Below are 24624 nucleotides of genomic sequence, written 5' to 3' on the forward strand. Positions count from 1 at the left end.
GACTGAGCCACCCAGGTGCCCCAATACTCAATGTTTCTGCTCACTAATTTCATTTCTTAGTTTCAGGCATAGTACTCATAGACTATTAAAAAGTTGACGACTCCTGTACGTGTGGCACAGAGAAGGTGTAATGGAGCCAGAAGGAGGCCCCGATGGAGCCTCAGACGCCTTCATGCACGGTTCTGTCTACCTCCCAAAGGACTACCAGCCCTGAGCAACTGCCAGGAATGCCATACGGTCTGCCAACGCGTTTTGTTTGTAGATGATAAAGCAAGTGAGGGTCATTCTCTAGCCCCTGGGAAGTGTGAGGGAACTGGTGCAGGACACGAACCCATTTAGGAGCCCTGCTCCAGTGCTGGGCGAAGCCCACGGCAGAGGAGGGCTCCCTCAGTTCTCCATCACGTTTCCTGTTCCTGTGCGTTGGGGCTCTGTGTGTGCTCAGCTGACCTGTGGTCCTTACCGGTACGGTCCTCCTTACCCATAGAGCTTCACTTGCAAGGACTGCAGATTTAACCTGCTCTAGGGTGAAGAGAAAATCAAGCATGGTCTTTTAATAATTGAAATATTATAACTATGATACAGATTGTGATGTTGCACTGTAATCCTGGTTGGTAACAGTGAGGTCTCTCGATGCTTGTATTTCTTTAGGCTCAAAGTCATTCATCCCTAAGCTGAAAATATACCATCCTCACTTGCCAACACACTCACATTTTCTTGTACACACACACACACACACACACACACACACCTCGTGTAACTCTGACTCCCCTTACGACTACACTCCCTAGTACCTTTTATTCTACCTGCCTGGTTTCCAAAATAAAACAGGAAGTCACCCTGGATTCATTCCTCCCCCTCTCCATCAGCACTGGGCAGTTACCATGAGCTCCAGTCTACCCCTTTCCAACCCTGAACTCCATCCACTTCTCTCCCTACCTGCCGCACCCAGCACTATGCAGTTTAATCACCAAAATCCTTGGCTGTCTTTTCCTTCAAGGTACAGACCTACCTTCACATAATCTTTGTGCCTTAGGCCCTGACAACATAGTGCCTGGCACCTAGCAGCTCTTCAATCATGTTTGCTAAATGGATGATTTTCTCATACAACCTCTTCATGCATTTGCTAGAACATATGGCCGCCCAGGTGGTAGGACTGGCAGGCAACCAAATGGAGTCCAGGCGCGGTTTGAACCTACCTCCCTCCCAACATGATATAATGCCAGAAATCTCCCCTGGCAGAATAGACATAACTCCTGATCTGATGCATTATGTTTCCAGGAGGCCTGTGTTTAAAAATCAAACATGGCTCCCCTAAGACAAGAATTATCAAGTCATATCAACGTATTTGGTCAATCGGCAAGGTTCTGGATGGGACATGAGACAAATGAGTTTTGACAGCCGATTAGGTCAAGTGAGATCCATGGCATAAGATGTTACCCCTTGGAAGGACAGGATCTGAAAGAAAAATCACAGAAATAAAACCCGGCATTTAGGCGTTGCCTCTAGAATTAGATGGATCAAAAGAGAGAAAAGCCGATCATTCATGTTTGAGTCAGAAATGGGAAAGCTGTACTTCCTGTCTCGGTTCATCGCCTAGATGCTCTGGTTCCACTTACAATGGTAATTCTCTCTCTAGACATGAATCTAATAAGGCCATGTGTCTGGATTTCCCGGAATTTTTCTGACTCTGAATATGGACTTGTTCCCAAAAACGTCCATGTCCCATCTGCCCTCATGAGTGGGTCATTTCCATGATGTCAGCCGAGGGAAGGCAGGGAGATGCCTGAAGCCTGCTCACTGCTGCCACATTTGACAACAATGGCGGATGGAGACTTATCCTCACCAAGAGAAGTGAGGGCTGAATTCACCTTTTAATGTACTGCCTGAGTCAACAAAGCATGAAATGAGAGCTAATAAAATAACCCAGTTGGCTTGGAAGTGTTATCTAATTTCTAAGAGTTCTCCAAACCAGGTTGAATCATCTCAGGATCTACCAGATGTCACTGGTCATTAGAGTTCCTGCGAGTTCACTGGGCTTCTACCCCCTTCACTCCCCTCCCTCTCTTTCCCCTTTCCTTCCCTTTTCTTCTCCCTCCCTCTGCTCCTCCTCCTCCCTCAGCTCTTCCCCCTTGTCCCACTTCCTCACTCCCTCCACACCTCCTCCCTCTCTCCCTCCATCTCTACCTCCTTCTCTCTCTTCCTCCTTCCCTGTCCTCCTCCCTTTCTGTTTTCTTTCTCTTCCTTCCTTCCCTTCCTTTCCTCCTTTCCTCCCTTCCTTGCTTCTGTTCCTCCTTCCCTCTCTTCCTTCTTACTTTCTTTGCTTTCTTCATTTCCTCCCGTCCCTCATTTATTCAACAAATACTTGTTGAAGGCTTACCTCAGGTCAGATGCTACAAAAAAGAATGAGATAATTGCACAAAATCCCTGTTACACACACTCACACACTCACTCACACTCAGTAGCACACTCCTATTTGGGGACTGCCCTTGGCAGTTTCTCCGATGGAAACCGGTGTTGACAGTTGGTGGCCCTGCATGCCCGATGCTAAGAGGCAAGGCGTGCTAAAGATCAGGGCGGGATGGGGAGGCCAGGATGACTGGAGAACACTTGGGTTTGCCTCGTGACTCTGCCTGCGACTTCATGAATGACCTTGACCAGGGATCTGGGCTCTGAGATCCTCACTGAAGAAAGGAGGTGCCTGCTCAAGTTCTCTCAGTTTCAACTGGCTATAAGAACTGAAAGATCAGCTCAGTGTGGGAAGGGCTCAAAGATAATGAGGAACCAAGTCTTCCAAGGTCAGAAATGGGAAAATGGAAGCCATGAGAAAAATAAGTAAAGACCTGGTTCTCTGAAACTCTTGTCTATCAAGGAATATATGACAGATGTAAGCAAGTCTTATTTCCCCTAGCATAAAATATTCAAGTCGCTTTTCTGGGTCAGGCCTTTGCAGGAGCCACTTGAATGAGAGAGAGGCTAGAGTGGATCATGAAAAATTTCTGCAGAGAAGCAGCGCCACCTGCTGCTGTTCAGTGGTGCTGCACTTGATAAATATAAATCAGGACCAATCTCCAGTCTGGGGCGTTCCTGAGTATGGAATCAGAAGCATCAGTCTTAATCAAAAGCTGAGGTTTTCGATTTTGACAAGACCATCAGACTGTGGAAAGATTTCTCCACAGGTTAATTTTAGCCCTGTTTTAGATTTACCTTTGCCTCAAACTGTTCAGCCATGCTACTACCTATCTTTCTTTATAAATCAGCTTCAATGATATGTGCTATTAAAAGCCACTTAGTCAAAATCTGACATTCTAAGTAGGTGGCTAGGTTCAAAGGTCTCAAGTGTCCTTCAGTTCAGACTCCATTAATCAATCAACCAACCAGTCAGATCTCCAAATCTCCCTCCATCTCTAAAATTCAGCCTCCTGGAGAAAATAGTGTCATCTGTTGAGTTCTATTGAACATGGGGCATTTTGTATACTGAGGGGTAGAGGCATAGGATGCATTCCTGACCTGTCACTGTAGAGAATTGTTATGAAAATATACAAACATAAGTAGCAATTATAAAAAGTAAATAAGGATTCTGATCAACCCCCGTCCCAGGGTAGAATGGACCATAACTACTTTGAGAACAAATGCTTCATGCAGACAGTCAGTGGGGCTTTTATAGAGGAAGAGTTTCCTGATCCACAGATGCAGAATTACTAGGATTTGGATAACATTCAGGGATGATGGAAAAAATGGAGCCAAGCACAAAACAGGGAGGCAGAAAACATGTTTCGAAGTTTTGGGCTAAAAATAAATAAATAGATAAAATAAAATAAAATGCAATGTGCTTGAGAAATACCAGAAAGATTAACTGAACCTGAGTAAGACTTTTTAGAATAGTATGAGATAAGCCAGGAAAGGGAAATTGAGACATGATGAGATATTTCGTAAATGAAAGGATTCGGAGTTTGAGCCTGTTCCTGTAAGCAATCGAAAAGCACTGGAGATTTCTGGGAAAGAAAATAAAATGATCAGGAGTATGTGTTAAGACTCACCTGGCAATCAGACACAGAATGAAATGATTTTCAGATGTGAAAAGATGCCCTGAAAGTGTAAAAAAAAAAAACCCACAGAGGTGAAAAAGGAAATTTTTCAAGGCCACAAGTGTGAACCTAAACGCAGAAAAGAAATCTGGCTTTGTGATATTTTTCTGTCTCAAAGAATAACTTAAAATTATTCTGAATATCAAACCCGGTGGGTGCCCAGTATGCAATAAGGAAGAAGAAAAGGAGGGACACACACACACACACACACACACACACACAAGCCAGAAAGGAACTACTATAGAGGGAAAAGGATCCTGACCCACAGCTTGAGAGAAGCAGTTACAATGTTAAGGCCGCAGAAACATCTAGAAGGCTCAGAACTGGAAAAGCATTGGTTAGACATGGTTACACATTGTAGATAATGCATAAATAATGAATGAATTACCTGATCGGTTAACTGTTTCATGTTTTTTCAGTAGACAGGTTTGGGCAAGAAGGAAACTTGGAAATTATCTGCCTCTCGACGCAGTAACAATTTGTGCTACATCCTCCCAAACAGCTTTCCAGTATCCGTGTTGTGTCCGGTGACGTGCGCACCCTCCCGCGCTAGGTGGGCCAGCCGGAGACTTCTGCAAACACTCAAAGGCAGGCATCAGATCTTACTCCCACACCTCCCAACACCTGTTCTTTTCCCTAGATCACCGCGATCAGTCTGGACTATTTTGCCAATGTCTTTCTGGAGCACTGAGCACACTGGTGTAGAAATGCTCTAGAAATCAGAGCGCTGAACAGGACAGCGGCATCACCCAGAGCCTGCGGTACACTCAGTTTGGGTCTGAGCTGGACTCATGGCTAGGACTGTTCATTAGCTACTCCTGGTGAGCAAGCTCACTTCAGTCCTGTATGTGAGCACTTGATTGTGCTAAACCTATGGCATACATCATGTCATTTCCTGTAAAGTTTTTTTCTTTAAAAAAAATGTTTAATGTTTATTTTTGAGAGAGAGAGAAAGGGAGGGAGGGAGGGGCAGAGAGAGGGGAGACCAGGCTCCAGGCTCTGAGTTGTCAGCACAGAGCCCAATGCGGGGCTCAAACCCACAAACTGTGAGATCATGACCTGAGCTGACGTTGGACGCTCAACCGACTGAGCCACCCGAGGGACCCCTTTATTTTCATTTTTTAATGAAGTTTTTTTTTTCCTTTTAGACAATATTTCAGCTCAGTTCTAGCACTAGAATTGGTACCTGGTAAGTATTTAATAAATATTTAATGTTCCAATTTAGAATTTTAAGTTTGGCTGTGTTGCTACTCCACCAACAGCAAAACTTTTTCATTTCTTCCCCTTAGGTTCTAGCTCTATCTCCCCATAAAAATCTGGGTATGTTCAGGGCAATGATTATGTCTTATTATGCCCATTTCACCAAAACCTGGCGTAGCAATTGGCATGAGCTAATGAATTAATTTGAAAAGTGTTAGGGCACATTATAGATGGATTAGATAATGTATTATAAAATGAATGTTCTATTCCCGTTGGAAATAGTACCTCAGAAAGATATTCGTACGGTGCTACTAAAATTTCAGCAGGTAGATTTTCTTCTTGTTTGTATCATTTATTGAAACTATACATGTGCTTAAGAGACAACCTGCTGGTACATCCACACCATGGAATATAATTCAGCAGTTCAAGAAAAAAGAAAAACAAACTACAGATATGTGCTGTGTCATGAATGAACTCCAAAAATACTGTGCTCACTAAAAAGCCAGACAAAAGAGACCACGTGTTACGTGATTCCTGTATATACAAAATATCCACAAAAGGCAAAAAGTAGATTCATCGTGGCTGGGGAGGTTGGAGGGGGGGTGGGGTGGGATGCTGGACAATGAAGATGAGCAGTAAATGTACATATTGGGAGTGATGAAAATGTGCTAAAACAGATTGATGTTGAGGGCTGCACAACTTGGTAAATTTACTAAAAAACACACACATACACAAAACTTGAAGGGGGTGAATATTTGATATGCAAAATATGCCTTGATAATTTTTTTTAAGCCAGTTTAGGTCTCTGAAAGTGTTTCAACATTCTTAAGAAGGCTGCGTCAAGTTCCAGGCACACGGGAAATTCTTTCACGGGCAAGGTAGTTTGCCCTTGAAACCATCAGTGGACCCTCCATTATACCTAGACTGAAATTTCCAACCAGCATCTGTGAAACTATAGACACATTGTCTCCACAAGACCCACATAAAATGTGCTCTGGGTTTCTGAGTGCCCCCCAACACCCACCCCCTTCCCCGCAGACCTTCATGTGAGCACATCAGACGGATTCCCGTGTCGGATTTGCTAGTTCATGCGGTGGGTCCTGAGGAATGAGAGACAGCGTTCTAATTTTGATGAAAGGTAAGTGCAACATTTACCAAAAAAAACCCCTAAAAACAGATCTTTCCCTCTGCCCAATGTCGCTATTTCTTAACATAATTCTTACTTGTTCCCCCTTAGCATGCTTGAAAGACTGCCTCTTCCCGCTTTGAGCTCCATTAGGAGGACTCCCTTCTATTATGCACTGTGTGTATCCTGCCTCTCCGGGGAGACAGACATGCTTCAGGAAGGGAAAACTGGGGAGGAAAACCCCAAATCATCGTAGCACTGATGAAGAAAACTTACGGTGTTCGCAGTGCTTTGTTGCTTTTTTCTTTTTTTCTCATCACATCACAAACATCTTTCCTTGGATGAAGACTCATGTTTTGTGTTGCCGGTAGCTCTCCCGTCTGGAACTCACATCATGTTGCTATTCTGGCTGGAGAGGGGTGTGAGGTGCTTGGAGCCCCCCACCCTCAGCCTGCCCGAGGTCAATGCCTGAGACCCCTGGGCTCTGAGGAACACGGTTGAAAGGGTGATCGTCACAACATCCACATTTGTGGCTAAGCAGCATTCTGTTTATGGATGAACCCTGCCTTTTCAAACATATTTCCTCTGTGGGACCTAGAGTTCATGCCCAGTTTTCCTTATTTAAATTTTTTTTTAACGTTTATTTAGTTTTGAGAGACAGAGAGACAGAACCCGAGTGGGGGCGGGGGGGGGGGGGAGGGTGGGGGCAGAGAGAGAGGGAGACACAGAATCTGAAGCAGGCTCCAGGCTCTGTGCTGTCAGCTCAGAGCCCAACGCGGGGCTCGCACTCACAAACTGTGAGGTCATGACCTAAGCCCAAGTTGGATGTTCAACCGACTGAGCCACCCAGGCACCTCCAGTTTTCCTTATTGTAAATAAGACTGTAGTATGGGGCACCTGGATGGCTCAGTCGGTTAAGCGTCCAACTTCAGCTCAGGTCATGATCTCGCGGTCCGTGGGTTCGAGCCCCGCGTCGGTCTTTGTGCTGACAGCTCGGCGCCTGGAGCCTGTTTCGGATTCTGTGTCTCCCTCTTTCTCTGACCCTCCCCTGTTCATGCTCTCTCTCTGTCTCAAAAATAAATAAATGTTAAATAAATAAATAAATAAATAAATAAATAAGACTGTCGTAGGCAGCGTGTAACTAAATCATTATGCTCATTTAGGATATTTTCTGAAATAAACTCCTAAAAGTGTTCCTGGTGGCTCACATAGATGCACTTATGTATACAGACGGAAAAAACGCACTCTTAAAAATTTTGTTCCGATGAACTCTTAGCAGAAGAATATGAGAGTGTTTGCTTCCTTAGTCATTGGATCATGCCCTTTTTAAAATTTTTGTGAAAAAATAAAATAAACATACAATAAAATCCCTGTCAATTTGAAAGGTGGAATATTATATTCATTGTTCAAACTTACAGTTATTTGAATACTCATGGGGCTGGATAATTTTTCTATATTTACTGGCCACGTGTGTTGTTATGTTGTTCCGTCTTTAACTCTTGGGTTTTTTGTTTTGTTTTGTTTTTTTCTCAAAATGTTTGAGAAGAAAGCTTTAGCTCGCTTTCTGCTCTTGGAGTTCAGGCTCAAAGTAGAGTTCGGAACCCAAGGACCAGCGAGGAAAGCAAACTGGAGGGTTGTGTTTCAGGCCAGAGGCAGTTCTGGATCATTCTCCCTCACTTTCAAGCACTCGACCAGCACTTGAAGCACAATCAAATTTCTTGGGTACAGATAGCCCTTGGACACATAATTTAATAGAAAACTTCAAATAGTTCTCTGTGTCATTTCTGAGGAGAAAGACCAGCTCGGAGGTCTTGGAGGCCATATAATCAGACAAGTACCTCTCTACTGAACGAAACATCAGGCTTGCAATAGAATCTTTGCAAGATAAATTTAAGCCACGAAGAAGTCTTGTGTAGACTTAAAGAGGAGTCTTGAGAATGTGACAGGGTGGCTCACCTCTGAACAGTCCTCAGGATTCTATTATCATTGATTAGTCAATTTCCTTCCTTCCTTCCTTCCTTGCTTCCTCGCTTCCTTCCTTCCTTTCTTCGTTCCCTCTTTACCTCTCCCCCACCCTTTCCCTCCCTTTCCTCTTCCTTTCTGCCTTCAGCCTCCTATTTAGGAATACTTATACAAGGTATTGTGGGATTTCAAAACAAGAAATAGAACAAGCTATGTTCCCAAGGGGTGCACAGGACATGTATTCAGAAAATAATTTTAAAAGTAGACCTATTCTGGGGTGCCTGGGTGGCCCAGTGGGTTAAGCGTCCGACTGACTCAGGTCATGATCTCACCGTCTGTGAGTCTGAGCCCCGCATTGGGCTCTGGGAGCCTGGAACTGCTTTGGATTCTGTCTCCCTCTCTCTCTGCCCCTCACCTGTTCATGCTCTGTCTCTCGCTCTCTCTCAAAAATAAATATTTTTTTTTAAAGTTTAAAAAAGTAGACCTCTCTTCTTGAAAGAAAAATCTTTCAATGTTTTCATACCTGTACTTTCTACAACCTAGTAAAAAGATACCCAACGGTGAATTATTAAGGTTTAAGTTTTTGTATACACAAAAGTAACAAACATTTGCTTTAAAAACTTAATCAATATGGGACGCCTGGGTGGCTCAGTCGGTTAAGCATCCGACTTCAGCTCAGGTCATGATCTCGCAGTCCATGAGTTCCAGCCCCGCGTCAGGCTCTGTGCCGACAGCTCAGAGCCTGGAGCCTGTTTCAGATTCTGTCTCCCTCTCTCTCTGGCCCTCCCCTGCTCACGCTCTGTCTTTCTGTTTCTGAAAAAATGAATAAAGCTTAAAAAAAGTAAAAAAAAAAAAAAAAAAAAAACCTTAAGCAATATAAAACCATATTAAGCAGAGTAAAGGTGGCCCCATGCATGGACAGTAACATGGAAAAAAAGTCACAGGTGTTCCATTCCCCCCAGAGTAACAGCATGAGTGTGCCCTTGCAGACGTGTTTCCACGCACACACACAACGGTAACATATACGTCACAAAATCCTGCATGAGTCTTCTCCTTTAGTCTTGAAATCTTGGCTAAAGCTACACAGCTAAGGCTCGTCATCTCAACAAAGCCACGCCTTGTAAATAGGAGCTTCCCCAATTCCCTTCAGCCTCATAGAGTTAACCAGACTGGTCCTTCTACCCTCATCCCACCACTCCATCCATCCTCCAGAAGCACAAGGTCAGGCTCAGGGAAGGAAAAAGGGAATCACCCAGATAGTGAGCTGCAAGCCTGGGGAAAGGTGCTTTGGCAGGATCGGGGATGCTGGGCTCCAGTCCCCAACCCAATCCATATAGGGAGGGTTCGGTGAGCACCTGTCATAAGGAAAGAGAGTGTCAACCTGCATGTTTACTCAGCCACAGGACCGCATGAAAGAGCCTGCTCTGTGTCCCTCAGCCTACGAGCACACAAAGATGTGAACCTGCTTTTCACTGCTCACCTACTGCTGCTCAGGGTCCACGGAGGCTGAGCAAGGAGAGAGGGCTGTGTCAGGGAAAGGGCCCACCCACCATCAGCACAGCAGCAGTATGTGAGCTGAGTCGCCAGCGATTAGGAAAATACAGCCGCAAATACTGAGACACCGTCATTGGATGGGTTGGCAAAACAATTTTGTAATTCAGAAAATCTCATGTTGACAAGAGTAGGTTGGAAAAGGGCACTCGCAGATGTTATATCTAGAGCCGCAAGTGTAAATATCTTCCTTAGAGAAAAATTAGTAGGACCTATCAAAACGGGAGACATAATGCCTTTTCACCTAGTAATCCCACATTTAGCACTGCATCTTATAAAACAATGACAAAATTATCCTTCCAAAGTTGTCGGGAGACTTTGAATCCATCCAGATAAGGACTTGGAACAAAGCATGGTGGTGGGAATGAAGGGGAGGAGAAGGACGTGAGAGACAGTTAATAGGATTTAGAGGCTGCCGCAGAGTGAATTTTTTTTTCATGTTGATTTATTTATTTTGAGAGAGAAGCAGGGGAGGGGCAGAGAGAGAGGGACAGAGAATCCCAAGCAGGTTCCACACTGTCAGTAGTACAGAGCCCCACACAGGCCTTCATCTCGCGAACCAGGAGATCATTGACCTGAGCCGAACTCAAGAGTCAAATGCCTAACAGACCGAGTCACCCAGGCGCCCAGGCATTTTGTCCCTCAAAAAGATATATGAAAGTCCCCCAGTACCCAGGAATGTGACCTTATTTGGAAATAGTCTTATGGTAGATACAGTCAAGTTTAGGTAAGGTCACACTAATTTCGGTGAGTCCCAAATCCGGTATGACTGGTGTCCTCATAAGAAGAGGAGAAGAGACACAGAAGCAGAGGAGAACATCATGTGATGCCAGAGACAGAGCTTGGAGCATTTTATCTACAAGCCAAGAAATGTCAAGATTATCAGAAACTCAGAGAAAGGCATGGAACAGATCCTTCCCTAGAGCCTTCAGACAGAGCATGCCTCTGGTGACGTCTTGATTCTGGACTTCTTCAGATCTGTAAGAGAATAAATCCTGTTAGTTTAAGGCACAAGTCTGTGGTGATTTAAGGCAGCCCTAGGAAGCTAATACAGAGACCAATCAGTGTAGACATCAAGAAGAGGAAGAAATCAAATAATATGATTGGAGAAGATAGGATTCAGTAGGCAGAGAGGGAAAGATTAGGGCCTGAGGTCCCTGGGTGGGTAGAACACCTATTTGAGAACAATGCTGGGAGTGTCTGAGCACAGCAAACCCCCTCAGGCATGAGGTTCCTCTCAAGAATGTAACAGACCCCACCTTTGCCCCCTTAGGTTTCTCTTCAGGAATTTGACAAAAGACCTAAGTACAGCCATAGACCCCCCCCCCTCGTGCAATGGAAAAGAGCCCATCAGGAATGGACAACCCAGCACCCAGAGCTATCAAGCCAATAAGGGCAGAACCTGAGAAGAAACTGGGGGAAGGGGTGGGGGAGGGCTCGCCAGAACCTTATAAAACAGGGACCCTTACGTATAGCCCTCAGGCATTCACTTTCCAATGTCCCCTCTCTGTAAGGAGAGCTTTCCTACTGTTCTTCCTTTCTAATCTTATATTCTAATAAACTTTGGCCTGCTGCTCATTTTGTGTCCACCTCTGCATTCTTCAAAGCGGCAAGGCAACGAATCCGGAGTATTGTGGTAAAAAATCCTGCAACATTGACTTAGATGTGTCTGGCTTGGGCCACTAGGTAGATGTTAGTGCCATGGACCGCGGGAATGGATATAGAAAACATGCAAAGCGAAGCAGCTGGGGCAGGGTCTGGCTTGAGTCATGAGGTCAGTGTCAGTCAAGGCAAGTCATGGCCCCAAGGCCTACCTACTTGGATGCGCCCAGTCTGCATTCATAAAGAGAAGCGGAGGAGATCAAAACCAGCCTGAAGGTATCGGTGAGCGAATCTTGAGAAATATCCCTTTGTTTGATAAACATCTGTGTTCAGACTGAAAAGGCTTCATTCCCTCTAAGGTGACTGGAGCTTTACACTATGGAGCAGGTAGCAGGCTCTTGGAAGAAATACAGCCAGAACCAACATGGGGAGTTCTGGAAAACAGGCCCATTTCCCACCCAGCCTTGAGTTGACTTTCTAGAGCTGATGTGGGCCCGCTCTGGCTCTCTGGGCCCGCCTGGAAGCCAGACGGCAGGCACCCCAGAGGGTGCGGAACATCCTGCAGGAAGAGCAGGTGGGGGATGGGTGTGAGTCTGCCCCTCATTAGGGGACAGCCCCCCCGCCCCAGGGTGCTTACAACTCAGAACCTCCATTTCTCACCGTGAGCAGCAGCGGGATGGTACACAAAAGAATGTGAGAACCAAGCTGACCTCAGTCAGTTCAAGCGGTTTATTTTACAGAGAAGGAAAAGCGGACACAGAGAAGTTAAGTGATTTATTCAAGGTCACGAACAAATGGGTCTCAGAGCTAGAACTGGAAAGTGCTCTTTTCATTACAGCATTTCTAAGGCCTCTTTCAGCCTTTAGATCCTATGCTTATAAAAGCAATTTATAAATAGAATGGGGTGATAGAAGTTTCTAAGTAGCACCACACAGCAAACATTGCTATTTAAAGAGACAACTAATTAGAATTCATCAATCTCACAATTCCAAGGTCCCATATTAATTTTGTGCATTGGAGCAAAACCTGTGTGGCAGATAATTTGAAACGCAGGAGGTCGGTCAGTCAGATAGATTGCTCCTTCAGATCTTCAAGAACGTTCAAGAACATTGTCAAAATCCTTTCATTGCAACTGTTTTGCGTGTTGGATTTTCACGGATGTTCCCTGTCACACAGCAAGTGGGTTGGCTGAAAATTTTCCCCAACATGCCACCGCCCCCCGGCTCAAAAAAGGAAAACAAATGTAGCAATAGCAGCCTTGCCCTAAAGTCAATACCTAGAAATTGTGAAAAAATAGCAACGGGTTGCTCTCGCAGGTGATGTATTCCCTGAAAATGAGCTTCCCTCAGGTCCAACTGAAGCAGGCTCCAGAGTCCGAGCTGGACTTTGAGTGTGCCTGACAAAGGAAGACAAGGCGCTAGAGAGGACATGTCTGAGCGTGCATGCACCTGTCAGCTGTCACCTCCAGATGTGATCACAGCTTGGCTCCTGCTGGAAGCCGCCAGCTGTAGGGCAGGAAGCTCATTTTTTTCCGGAGAGAACAGGACAGAGGAAGGCAGTATTCTCCCTATCCCCGCCCCCACTCCTTTTCCTCTCTTACTCTTTCTCTTAGACCAGTCAATTTCCCCCTCCTTTGCTTTTCTTTGTCTTCATTCCTATTCTTCCCTCTGCTCTTCTTTCTATCTCATTCGTAGTTTTCCCTTTACCATAGGTCTTTCCAGAATCTTCAACCCCAGCTCCGGTCTATTACTGGATGCATGGAAATGAAGTCACTTAAATCAATATCAGTCAAACATTTCAATGCCTTAAAAAGACTAGTCCTGTGGTAATGAGTAGGGTCTGTCCTTTCCTCCTAAAAGGCTGTAGTGAGTCTAAATGGTCATAAGCTGTCTGCCAGGAGATCACCAGAGCAAGGAGATACCTGGTTCCATAAAGGCAGCACCGTCTGGCTTCCCTGGTCCATGGATGTCCAAGTATCAAAATCATCAGAACTTAGAAATTTCCAACTCCTTTCTCAGTTGAGGTGGAAAACTGAGCATGCGTAGGAAGTACCCCTTCTACTTCCAACACATAGAAAAAAATATATATATATATGAATATATAATATTCATATATATATATATTCATATATATATATGAATTCATATATATATGAATATATATATATGAATATATAATATATATATTCAAATTCAAAATTCAAAAAAAGGAAATTCTTGAGAATGAAACCTTCAAGGGCATAGCTGTGAAAAGGCATTGAAGCCAGATAACACTCAGGTGTGCTGGGAGGAATATGTTCCTCAGGACTGAAGTTCTAGAGGTAAATCCCCAAGCCCCCTACTCAACAGGTGGTTGGAAGGAGCCTCCTTGCACACAGCCAAGGGTGAAGAAGCCAAGTGCCCGTGGAGTGACCAAAACACTCTACCCAAAACTTGTCAAGCTACCACCATTCCTTCCAATAACCTTTGAAGTTGATCAAGTTATAACTCCACTGGACTCCCTCTGAAGGTTTTGATCTAGAGAAACGACAAAACCAGAGGAATCTTGCAGTCAAACCTGTTTAATCCTGTTTTTTGCATCTCACGTTAGCAAGTAGGTGGTTGGCATAGAAATTGACGATTGTCTTCTAAAGCCAAATCTTTGGAATTTTGCCTGAAATCAATCATTCTTTTATTTGCCCAAACCCTCTACCAGAAATAGGTCATAAGAATCCAACAGGCACCCCTTCCTGGTTTTTATGGACATCAATTAACAGCTCCACCGTGGTCAAGCCATTTAGAGACTCTCCACTGGAAATACCAGCTGTCATTGGTTAATATGTCTGAGACTTCCACGGAGGGCTGGGAAATCTTGATGGAGCAGCAACACAGAAGGATAATTCAGACCCATTTCGATCCTGTAGCCCCTAGACATATTTTTATTCTAACCTATCCTGCTCATATTTTTATCCTAACCCTTGCCTTCTGCCTGGGAATGCTGTCTCCAGAACACTTACTAACCTAAGAAAGTGATGGCCTCCACTTCTCCTCCAGGCCACTGAAATCTGGATTTACAAAGGGTTTTTCATCCCTTCCGATAGTAATGCTGTCCTCTGGGTAGAGTTTTGTAAGTTCACAGAAATACTTTCACAAGATAACACGGTTCCTATGTGATAGATGATGGGACCAGGGTTTTTATCCACAAATGAGAAAAGGAGGCTCAGGGAGGCCTGGTGACTCTCTGAAGGTTACACAGAAGAACTGGGACTTGAGTCCAGGTTTCTGGTCCAACACCAGGTGCCTCGGTGGCCTTTCCTTCCCATGATCGTGACTTTCCATTCTCCCTGTCTTGACACTGCTTGATGTTGACTATCCTGCACTCTTTTTATTTTATTATGGCAAAATCCACAAACCATAAAATTTATCATTTTAACCATTTTTAGGTGCACAGTTCAGTAGCATTAACTATATTCACACTGTTGCGTACCTCACCACCATCCACTTCCAGAATTTTTCCCCATAGGAAAATTTAGGAAATTTAGACATAGGTACCTCATATAAGTAGAATCGCACACTATTTGCCATTCTGCCTCTGGCTTATGTCACTTAGCACGTTTTCAAGGTTCATCCGCATTGTATCAGAATTTTAATCACTTTAAAGCTGAATAATATTCCATTGTATGTATACACAACATTTTGTTCACTCGTTCCTCTGTTGACACTTCTCTGAACTCTTACTTCATGCTTTGGGGAAATAGCACTTTGATTTTCCTTTGAGAAATTTCCCCCTCCCTTTGGGTAGAGTCTACTGGAAGCTTTAAGATGTTCTGGGCTGGGACCAACCCAAGCACATGATTCTCTTAGAATTGAAACCTAAGCAACATGATGAATAGAATACAAACGGGACGGCTTTTTAAAACACAGCTATACGGGTGCCTGAGTGGCTCAGTCACTTAAGCATCTGACTCTTGATTTCGATTCGGGTCAGGATCTCGTGTTTCATGAGACGGAGCCCTGCACTGAGCTCTGCACTGACAACATAGATCTGCTTGGGATTCTCTCTCTCCCTCTCTGTCTTGTTCTCTCTCCCAAAATACATAAATAAACATTTAAAAAATTGAAACACACCTATAACCAAGCAAAACAACTAAGTAGTGGTTTTGACTATTAGAAATGTTTCAATTCATATTTATTCCCAAACCCAGGCTTCCAGCTTTCCCTTTGGTTCTATGATTTGCACAATAGCCAGTATTAGATTCTGCTGCTAGAAATCAAAGAACTCTAACATTCATCAGAACCAAATGAAGGGTAGCCCACTTCCACAGCCTCCATTCTGGCTGTGGGCATGAGTTATTTTCCCCTAAAAAAAAATGTGTTCAATGTGTCTTTTATATGTATATATTATTTATTTACATAGATCTGTGAACACAGGATACAAAGTAAGGGGTAGGGAGAACGAAAACTAGGCTAGGAGTTTGCTGCCATGTATTTGCCCAATAGATGAACTCGAATTTCCTTAAAGAATCTACTGATCTTCATTTTGACTTATTTTTATGTCAAAACCTGGGCCTATGGTATAAGGACTTAATCGTCAGTATCCAGAGGCTTTGCAACTCCCTGCAATCTGGTATCCCCAGATGATATGTGTTTACAGAATGGTCTATTTTCATCAGTGCTCTCCAATACCAAATACGACAGTCATACTTCTGTTATTGCCTACCTACAAAAGAAAAAATTCTTATTTCTCTCAAAATGTTCATTCATTCAACAAATAATCGTTCAATCCCTGAAATATACGTAGCACTGGGCTGGGTTCTAGGCATCCAGCAGCTAACAGGATTATATTCTCTGTTCTCGTAAAACTCACCTTCTAGTGGGAGACAGATCAAAGGTAATTAACTAATGAAGCAAAACTCTGTAAAATTCTAACTCAGCTAAGTGCTCTGAGAAACTTAGAAGGAGGATGTCACCTAGTCTGGGTTGCAGATAAGATTTCCCCAGGGAAAGGGTGACGGAAATGAATTTCAGAAGATAAATAGAATAAATACGCATTGCCTAAGTGGAACAGCAGTGGGCTGAGGGCTTGCGCAGAGATGCTTGGAAACATCCTGGCATCTCTGTCTCAGGAAATTTCAGTTCTTTCATTCTCATTTTACCTAATAGTTTTCACATGGATTTCTGTTTCAGCGCTTTAATGCACCATATCTAACGTCGAATTCACAACAGCCATGTTAGACTGGTTTGGACTGGGTCCCAGCTTCTGCAGCCCATTTCTCCATCCACTTCCTTCCCTTCTTCCACGCATGCACGGACCATCCACTGGAACTTAATAAACAGGCACAGCCCAGCGGGGCTGAGCATCCCCTGCGCTGAAAAATAAGAGATTAAAGAGCTCCAGGCTCAAGTCCCTGTGCTGGCTCATTTAACCCTGACCTTGTGCCTCAGTGCTGATAACCAGGTCACTGAGATAAGACTATTTTGTCTGCAGGCCTAGTGACAGCTCCCGCTCTGGGTAACCTTCCTGGTGCTCCCAGCACCGGCTAGCATTAGGGTTCTGTCTTGTTTTTCCCTATCTTCCTGTTGGGAATCAGAGCCCCACTTGTGAATGCCAGCAGGCACTCACTCTCTTCAACCACATGTCCAGAGGCCACCCCCAGCTTGCCAACATTCGGGAACTTCTATTTCCAAGTATAACTTCAGCCCCTGGTAGGACAGGAGCTCTTTGGCTTCCAGCTGTTTGCAGTGACTGCCCCCTGGTGGTTATTGTCACAGTGGCGCTCTCACTTCCCAGCCCAGCTCTCCTGGGCATCCTGGCCCTGCAGCACCTGCCCTACTCCTTTTGAGGGCATGTAGTGCAGGGGCCTGGCTCTTTCTAATCTTCTGCAATTAACCAGGCCCTGCCCCAGTCATACCAGAGCCCAGACTGAACCACAGCAGGGCCACCAGCCTACCCTCTAATCCAGAACTCTTCGTACTCCATCCACATCCTGTAACTAGTAAATAAAACGAGTTATGTTGACGAGGATTTGTGAACTCTGACTCATATGTAAAAAAAAATTTGTGATTAGAGAAGGATTTTATTTTCATTACTTGAGGAGCACTATTATCATCAGATGCATTTCCTTGGCTGGTCAAGAAGCATCCGTAACGAAGCCATCTTCAACCTGATGTCATTCACACTGTCTGCACATTGTTGGACACCATGGGCCATAAACCAAGAGGCCAGGATCCCTGATGATTAGATCAGCGTATATAGATAGATCCCAGATCTCATGCACTTCCCTTCCCTGAAGTCTACCAGGATTCCAGCGGGGAGGGTTATAGATGGCTTCAGTTCTCTGCTCCGCACTCAGGGCACCTGTCTCCTGCCCCAGGCTCCCCCACCCCACGCACGGCACTGAGGGCAGCAGGGAGGGAAACAGCATCAATTGTTCCCAGTACAGAGCAACCCTGCAGAAGGAAACACCTAGCCCAAAAGGAGCCCGTATTTTCCCAGCGATCTTTGCGATCATTGTACCAGGAGAGCATTTCAGTGTTGGTTAGCACACACCAGGTCAGTGCTAAGGGTGACTAGCCAAGCTGGACTTTTCCTCTGTTCCTGCTCCATGGCACGATTTGGAGGGAAGACGAGTGTTTCCTAACATGTCCCCATTCCCCGCCACCTGACCAGAACGAAACCACTCAGCCATTTCCTTGAAATCTGCACAGGTGGCAGAGGCCAAGCCCAGAAAATGTGCCAGGGAACGTTAGTCGTCACCCCGCCTCACATGATGTCTCAGAATCTGTAACCTAATACAATCCCCGTAATCTTAACACTTCATCTAACTTAGCAGGACTCAGTGACAGAGATGCCTGTACAGATCGCCAGGGAGCCCATGATATGAACTCTGAGTACGGGCTGTTCTGACCGTATCTGGGAAATACTTAAGGGTGGGGGAGACGGAGGGAGGCGGAAAATGTTTGATGATGCAGCTACTTAAAAAAAAATCCGGAGCTGGCACATTAATAATACATACCAAAAAATAAAAAGAAGAAGGAGAGGGAAGGAAAAGGAGGAGGGAAAGGAATGCAAATTAGACAAAGCAAGGAGCACCCCCCCCATCCCTCCTCTGGGGTGAAGTGCCCACATGGGCGCTACACTCACCATGACAGTTGTCACCGCAAGCCATCTGGGCCCAAAGAGTTTAATAATGCTTTGTTTTTAAATAACCAACCCCCACCTGCTCAACTTTGGCAAGCAGGTGTCACCGGGACGGGAAAAGCTCTGGGCGGGCGCTGTGGTTTCTGTTTCGCCCCATGGTTGCCCAGGGCAGCTCATTGATGTCCTTCCGACTGGGGAGGATTTGGGGCTGAGGATAGCTCATCCAGCTCGGGTTTGCATTTTCTCTTAAGCTTAAAGCTGCTTGCCAGTTGCTTCAGCAGTGCCCAGACCTTGGTAAAGGAACTCCCTCTGAGCCACCATGGGTAGTCCCAGGAAGCCTCAATGGCAGCCCTTCCCATCCACCAGAAGGCAGCCAGCAGAGAACCCACTGCGTCGGCAAGGCCTGATTAAGATCAGATAGGATTTAGGCATGGCATGTGCGCCCCCAAATCTGGCCAGTTCAGATGTGTGCCTCGTTTCACAGCTCAAATCGTGGGTGGTAGCTTTAGAAATATTTGCATTTTAAAATCTCATGCTGACATTTTTAAAGTAAACCCTGCTGGAGAAATGTAACAGTTTGCAAACGTAGGCTATAAAGGATTTAAGAAGTTGTTAAAAGAAACTTTCTCTTATAAAATATATGCTTTCAGGGATGTGATTATTTCAACCAGGAAAGCTACACTCAATCAAAAATCAGGTCCAGAATAATATAGCTGAGTGGGGAAAGTCCATGCTATAAAATACATATCTAATAGGGAATCTAAAGGTTAACAGGAGATCAGAAATTCCTGGAAAAAAGAAAATAGGGCTGTGAAATTCACCGTGAACTGTAGCTCCACAGAAGAGAGTGAGTGTTCCCAAATTAAACAGAGACTCACAGGACCAGAATGAATTGCCTCAGTTATCCAATCTCAGTGCACTTGGCCCCTGGACACAGTTCGCTCACAGCAACCTCGGATTCCACAAAGAGACACAAGATGTATCTGCTTAGGAGCAATTCTCTTTTGCAAGTGCTCGGAAAGTCACCTATTCCTGAAGGATGGAATCATCCTCCAGAAAAGGGTGACACAACCACAATAATGTTTTCGTTAAAACTCCTTCCATGCTCAGAAATACATTTCCTTTTCTAGAATTCCAGTCTGCCTCTTTCCCACCAGTCCACTGAACTCTGTGCTTTTTCGGACCTTCCCGACATTTTCCCATGAAGGAAATAACAACTCATGATAATTCCCACCTTGTTTTCTATGTCATTCGCTTATATGAGTGTGTGTTACTTAATTTTGCCTCCTTTCTTTGGGTGTTCTTCTCATTCTCCCTCACTTAGAAGCTCTGTGAAGTCACATGCACTCAGAATGTGCTGTTTTGTTCTGCAGCGTATGATCCTACAAATACATGGGCATTGAAAATGTTCTCATTGAATATTCTACGTATGACACATTAAAAATGAAATGTTTGAGGGGCGCCTGGGTGGCGCAGTCGGTTAAGCGTCCGACTTCAGCTCAGGTCACGATCTCGCGGTCCGGGAGTTCGAGCCCCGCGTCGGGCTCTGGGCTGATGGCTCGGAGCCTGGAGCCTGTTTCCGATTCTGTGTCTCCCTCTCTCTCTGCCCCTCCCCCGTTCATGCTCTGTCTCTCTCTGTCCCAAAAATAAATAAACGTTGAAAAAAAAAATTTTTTTTAAATGAAATGTTTGAGATCTTGGCTCTAAGTTATTATTGTAAAGATTCCTTTCAGATAACAAACTTTGAGAAAAATATGAAGACTGTCCATTCTGTTCTACACTCATGACCTGAACTTCCTGTCCATTGGATCTGGATAGACCAGTCGAAGAGTTGATAGACTCCTGGTGGGTTAGATCAGCTCTTTTTCCACAGACCTTCTTAAAATGATAACCATACCCACTGGAACATAGCTTTTTCATTTCTTTTCTAGACTGATCCCGGAGCCCCAAAGTGGGAAATTTATCCTAGGACTTGCATTTATCCTCATTCATGCTGCTCTGTGAGGACATAGAGTCTTGAAGATCGTCCTGGGGTTTAGAAACCCCAATTACTCACAGTATCTCTTTTCCACCGGACGTGTTTTTCTCCCAGAACATACTCACCCAAGCGCACCATCCCGATATTTCCTCACTTAGACTTGAGTGGGTTTGTTTTGTTTTTTTGTTTTTTTTTTTCCTTTAAGTGGTGGGAAACATAGGCAGTGGAGGGTATCCAGGATATGCCACCCAAAAAACACGACTTTGGAAGTCACGCAGTGTCCCTTTGGCTGCGGTCACGGGCATGCTGGGATTCAAGGAAGGAAGCATAGACCTCACAGTGGGCAGGACTCTAAGATGATCCCAATTATTCAATCAAACAGGAACCTAGGTACTGCTGTGAAGGTACTGCTTGGAGAAGTAATTAAAGTCTCTAATATGTTGGCCTTAAGGCAGGGAGATTAGCCAAGGATAATCCAGAGTTTTCTCTGGCTCGTTATAGGAGAGCTACCCAGAGATCTGAAGCACAAGAAGATTTTGATGCGCCTTCGCTGTCTTGAAGAGGGAAGAGGGTATGTGGCAAGGAAGGTGAGTGGCCTCTAGTTGCTGAGAGCCGCCAAGGAAAGGGTGAAGTCAGTCCTCCAGCTGCAAAGAACTGAATTTTTCCAAGAACAAAAAAGAGTTTGGAGACATGTTCCCTGTCCCCACACCAGAGTCTCCAGAGGAGAACTCAGCTGGGCTGACACCTCGACTTCAGCCTTGCCCTACCCTTCAAAGAGAACACAGTCACACTTGTAGAGCTGTGAACCAATAAAGGGGTGCTGTTTTAAGCTTCCAAAAAAAAAAATAGCACTTTGGTATAATGATTATTTTGAACTGAAAGCAACTGAGAAAAACCAGACCCAGGAAGAGCTCTCTGGCCTCCTCCTATCTATCTAAAAGCAGAACATGAATTCCCCTTTTGTAGGTGTCCCCTGCCCTCTCCCATACCAGGAAAAGAGCAGCCCTTATCACCGGAAACGGAGACAGCACCTAAGTGAGTCTCCAAAAACAAACTTTACTAAATAACCCTTATCTAGCATTAGTTTTTCCAGAATGTTTACCCTCCCGTAATTTCTCACCCCTAGAAGCTCAAACCCCCTTTCTTTCATTTACACACTTCTCCACAATCTATTGCCCTTTATTTGAATGGTCTATAATTTCCCCAACCCCAGTCTAACTGCTACTTTGGGTTTTCATTTGTGGGGAGGGAAACCACCCCCATGCATGTAAAATTAAAAATAAAATGTTTGTGCTTTTTCTCTTCTTAGTCTGTCCTTTGTCAGTTTAATTTACAGGCCCCAGGAACAGAACAGAAGAAGGCAAAAGAAACATTTTCCTCCCTAACAGAAATAAGATGAAAAACATGTTCACCTAATTTTTATTTCTTGGGCACGGATCAAATTGAAAATTTTACATTTGCCATAATAGAACCAATGTAGGAAAAAAGAAAAACAAAAAAGTGAGGGACGGCTTCAGAGGTTTTAAGAACTAAAGGTAGAAGATGTAGATGACATGGTCCAAGCACTGGCCCCAGAGACTTTTCTGGCACATCATGTCACCACCCCCTCATTAACTGGCCAGCTCCTCCTACTAGAAGGCGTCATTTTATAAGATATGAATTTATTGCTTTAGTGGGTTTAATCCAAAACACTTGAGTCAGTACATTTCTGATTTTAAACTCCTATAAAAATGTCAGTTCATGTTCCCCACTGACTTGTTTCTTTTTAGATTGCTTTATGGGCACCTACTGTCTCTCTCAAGTTTTCAACTGTGAAGCATGTTCTACTCCTGCAGATCCCAGGCACACACTTTGGAGAGCATGACAAAAATTCTAGAAGGTATTCCAGCAGTTATAAGGTTATGAGTGACCCAGTCGTGGCCTTCCAGTCACACAGTGTGGTCTAGTTTTCTGGGGAGTGATGTTCAAGGGGGTCACATATAATGAGCTCTGAATACACTGGAACAGTGGACTGGGCCAGGTCGCATCTGTCTGGGTAGTAGGCTGAGCCCTGAGCCCTCACCACTCGGGCTATAACCCTCAGCCAAGAAACAGGAACCTGACCTCAGACTTTGTACATCTGACGAGCCAGGACACCTGGCTTTTGTGTTCTGTTTTTTGGTCTTGGGGGGGTTTTTTGTTTGTTTTAGTTTTTAAGTTCTTCTTTAAATTCCAGTTAGTTAACATACAGTATAATATTAGATTCAGGTATACATTGTATTCTTGATTACGGGATGAATGTGCCTACTCAGAGATCAGTAGAGTAGCATAATTAATACCACTTGGTTGGGGCGTCCTCATAAATAAGCGTGCTATTTCCCCAGGACACAAGACTATTCAAATTATCATATAGTGATTTTTATATTTTTTAAGCTCAGAAGAGCAAACTTGTATTCAGTCTCCACTCTGTCTAAGGCACTGATCTGCCCTAGGGATAAAAGAAATGTTGGCATGACTAATATGAAAAACCAACCCCTAAATTCAAGGACCTGGAACTCTGGAGAACGGAAGGGTGTTGGAACTTATTTTCAGAGCACTTTATGTGAAGCATAGAGACGATGCTTATACACGCATCAAAGTATGTCAATCGCTAAAAAAGAAAGAGAAGACTGGGACACCTAATACCCTTCAGAGCTTAAAAATTAAATGTTGTTTACTGTATGGTTGACCTCTAAGGCAATCAAAATAGGATGTGAAAAGCTATCTATTTGTGCCAAGATTTAAATCACTTTTCCGAAATGGATTTGCTAAAACAAAGAGAAGTGTTTTCTGTAGCAACATGCCGAACAGTCCCAAGTAATCATTTTTTTTTAGTTTTTTTTTAAGGTTTCGGTATCTATCTGCCCCTTTGCTTATGATAGCAAAGCATAACGAACAGCCAAAAGGCAGAAATAGCAACACTCACCTTATCATGCCAAGGGATGTCACATTCTTTCTATAAACAATACGGTGCAAAGGTTCAGGAAGAGTGAGAGATCTGACCTCCAGTGATTTTTCCACTACTCATCATTTTGGATAGTTACAAGAAACCAAGAGAAGGGATTTTCTTGTCTAATTATTTCTAACCCTAAGTTCAGGGAGTTAGTCTTTCGAAAGATTAGAACGCACTAAACACATCCTGAGGAAAGGGTGCAGTACATTTTCTGCAAATACTGTCCGGGAGATGTGAACTCTCTCCCTTCATTTAGGATATCAGAGGAGGGAGCAGGGGAGGGGAGCAGGTTCAGCGAGCTCAGCTCAGGGTAAATGCTTCAGTAAGCGCTTTATGTTGCTTCCCGGGGAACAGGGCAATATCCATTCTGAGGATGGAACTCAAGTCTGACTGCGGACCACTAACAGCCCAAGTCCGAGCCGGTGGCCTCAGGATGCCAGAGAGTTACAAATCACCCCTCAGAACTGCTTTCTGGTGAGTTATTACTGCAAACTGAGAGAGTGCGTTTCCCCGAAGATACCTCAAATTCAGGCAAAAAGGACTCAAGAAGCACGTATTGCGGGGGCGCTTCAAACATCAGAGAAATAGTTCCAAAGCCCCCCAAAGGGATAAATAATGCTGATCTTCAAGGTTTTACCTATCTGGATGCTTCTCACGTGCTTTCCTTTCTCAAGGAGGTTACATGAAAGTCTGATGTCTCCTATTTAGGAATTTGTGCCCTCCTGAGGCTTATTTACCTGCGGCCGACCTCGTGATCTGACACGTGGACACCCTGATGAGATGCTCAGTGACAACATTTGATGCGGGCACTGAAGTCCCACTCGGGCTATTGGCATGGGATGCAGCGACCCCCCCAACGAAGGCGACACAGAACCGGGGGCTGTTTCCCTACCTCATTCCTCACACCCCCTCACGGGGGGCCCCACCTGGGCTTGGAGCCCTCCAGAAAAGGGGTTTCCACCCTCCTCCACCATTCACTATTTCTGAGCTCAAAACATCAAAATAAAGCACTTCTAATTTTACATATGAA

At 44.5% G+C, this 24624-nt stretch overlaps 1 long non-coding RNA gene across 1 annotated transcript; it reads left to right on the plus strand.

Annotated features, from left to right (window-relative positions):
- Positions 1 to 23676: 23676 nt before the first annotated feature.
- On the plus strand, positions 23677 to 24624 carry LOC109499909. The gene is made up of 2 exons (XR_002157489.3): positions 23677 to 24068; positions 24303 to 24624. It is a non-coding gene; the product is annotated as an uncharacterized LOC109499909 (long non-coding RNA).

Source organism: Felis catus, chromosome B2 (assembly GCF_018350175.1).
Source record: "Felis catus isolate Fca126 chromosome B2, F.catus_Fca126_mat1.0, whole genome shotgun sequence".
Classification (NCBI taxonomy): domain Eukaryota; kingdom Metazoa; phylum Chordata; class Mammalia; order Carnivora; family Felidae; genus Felis; species Felis catus.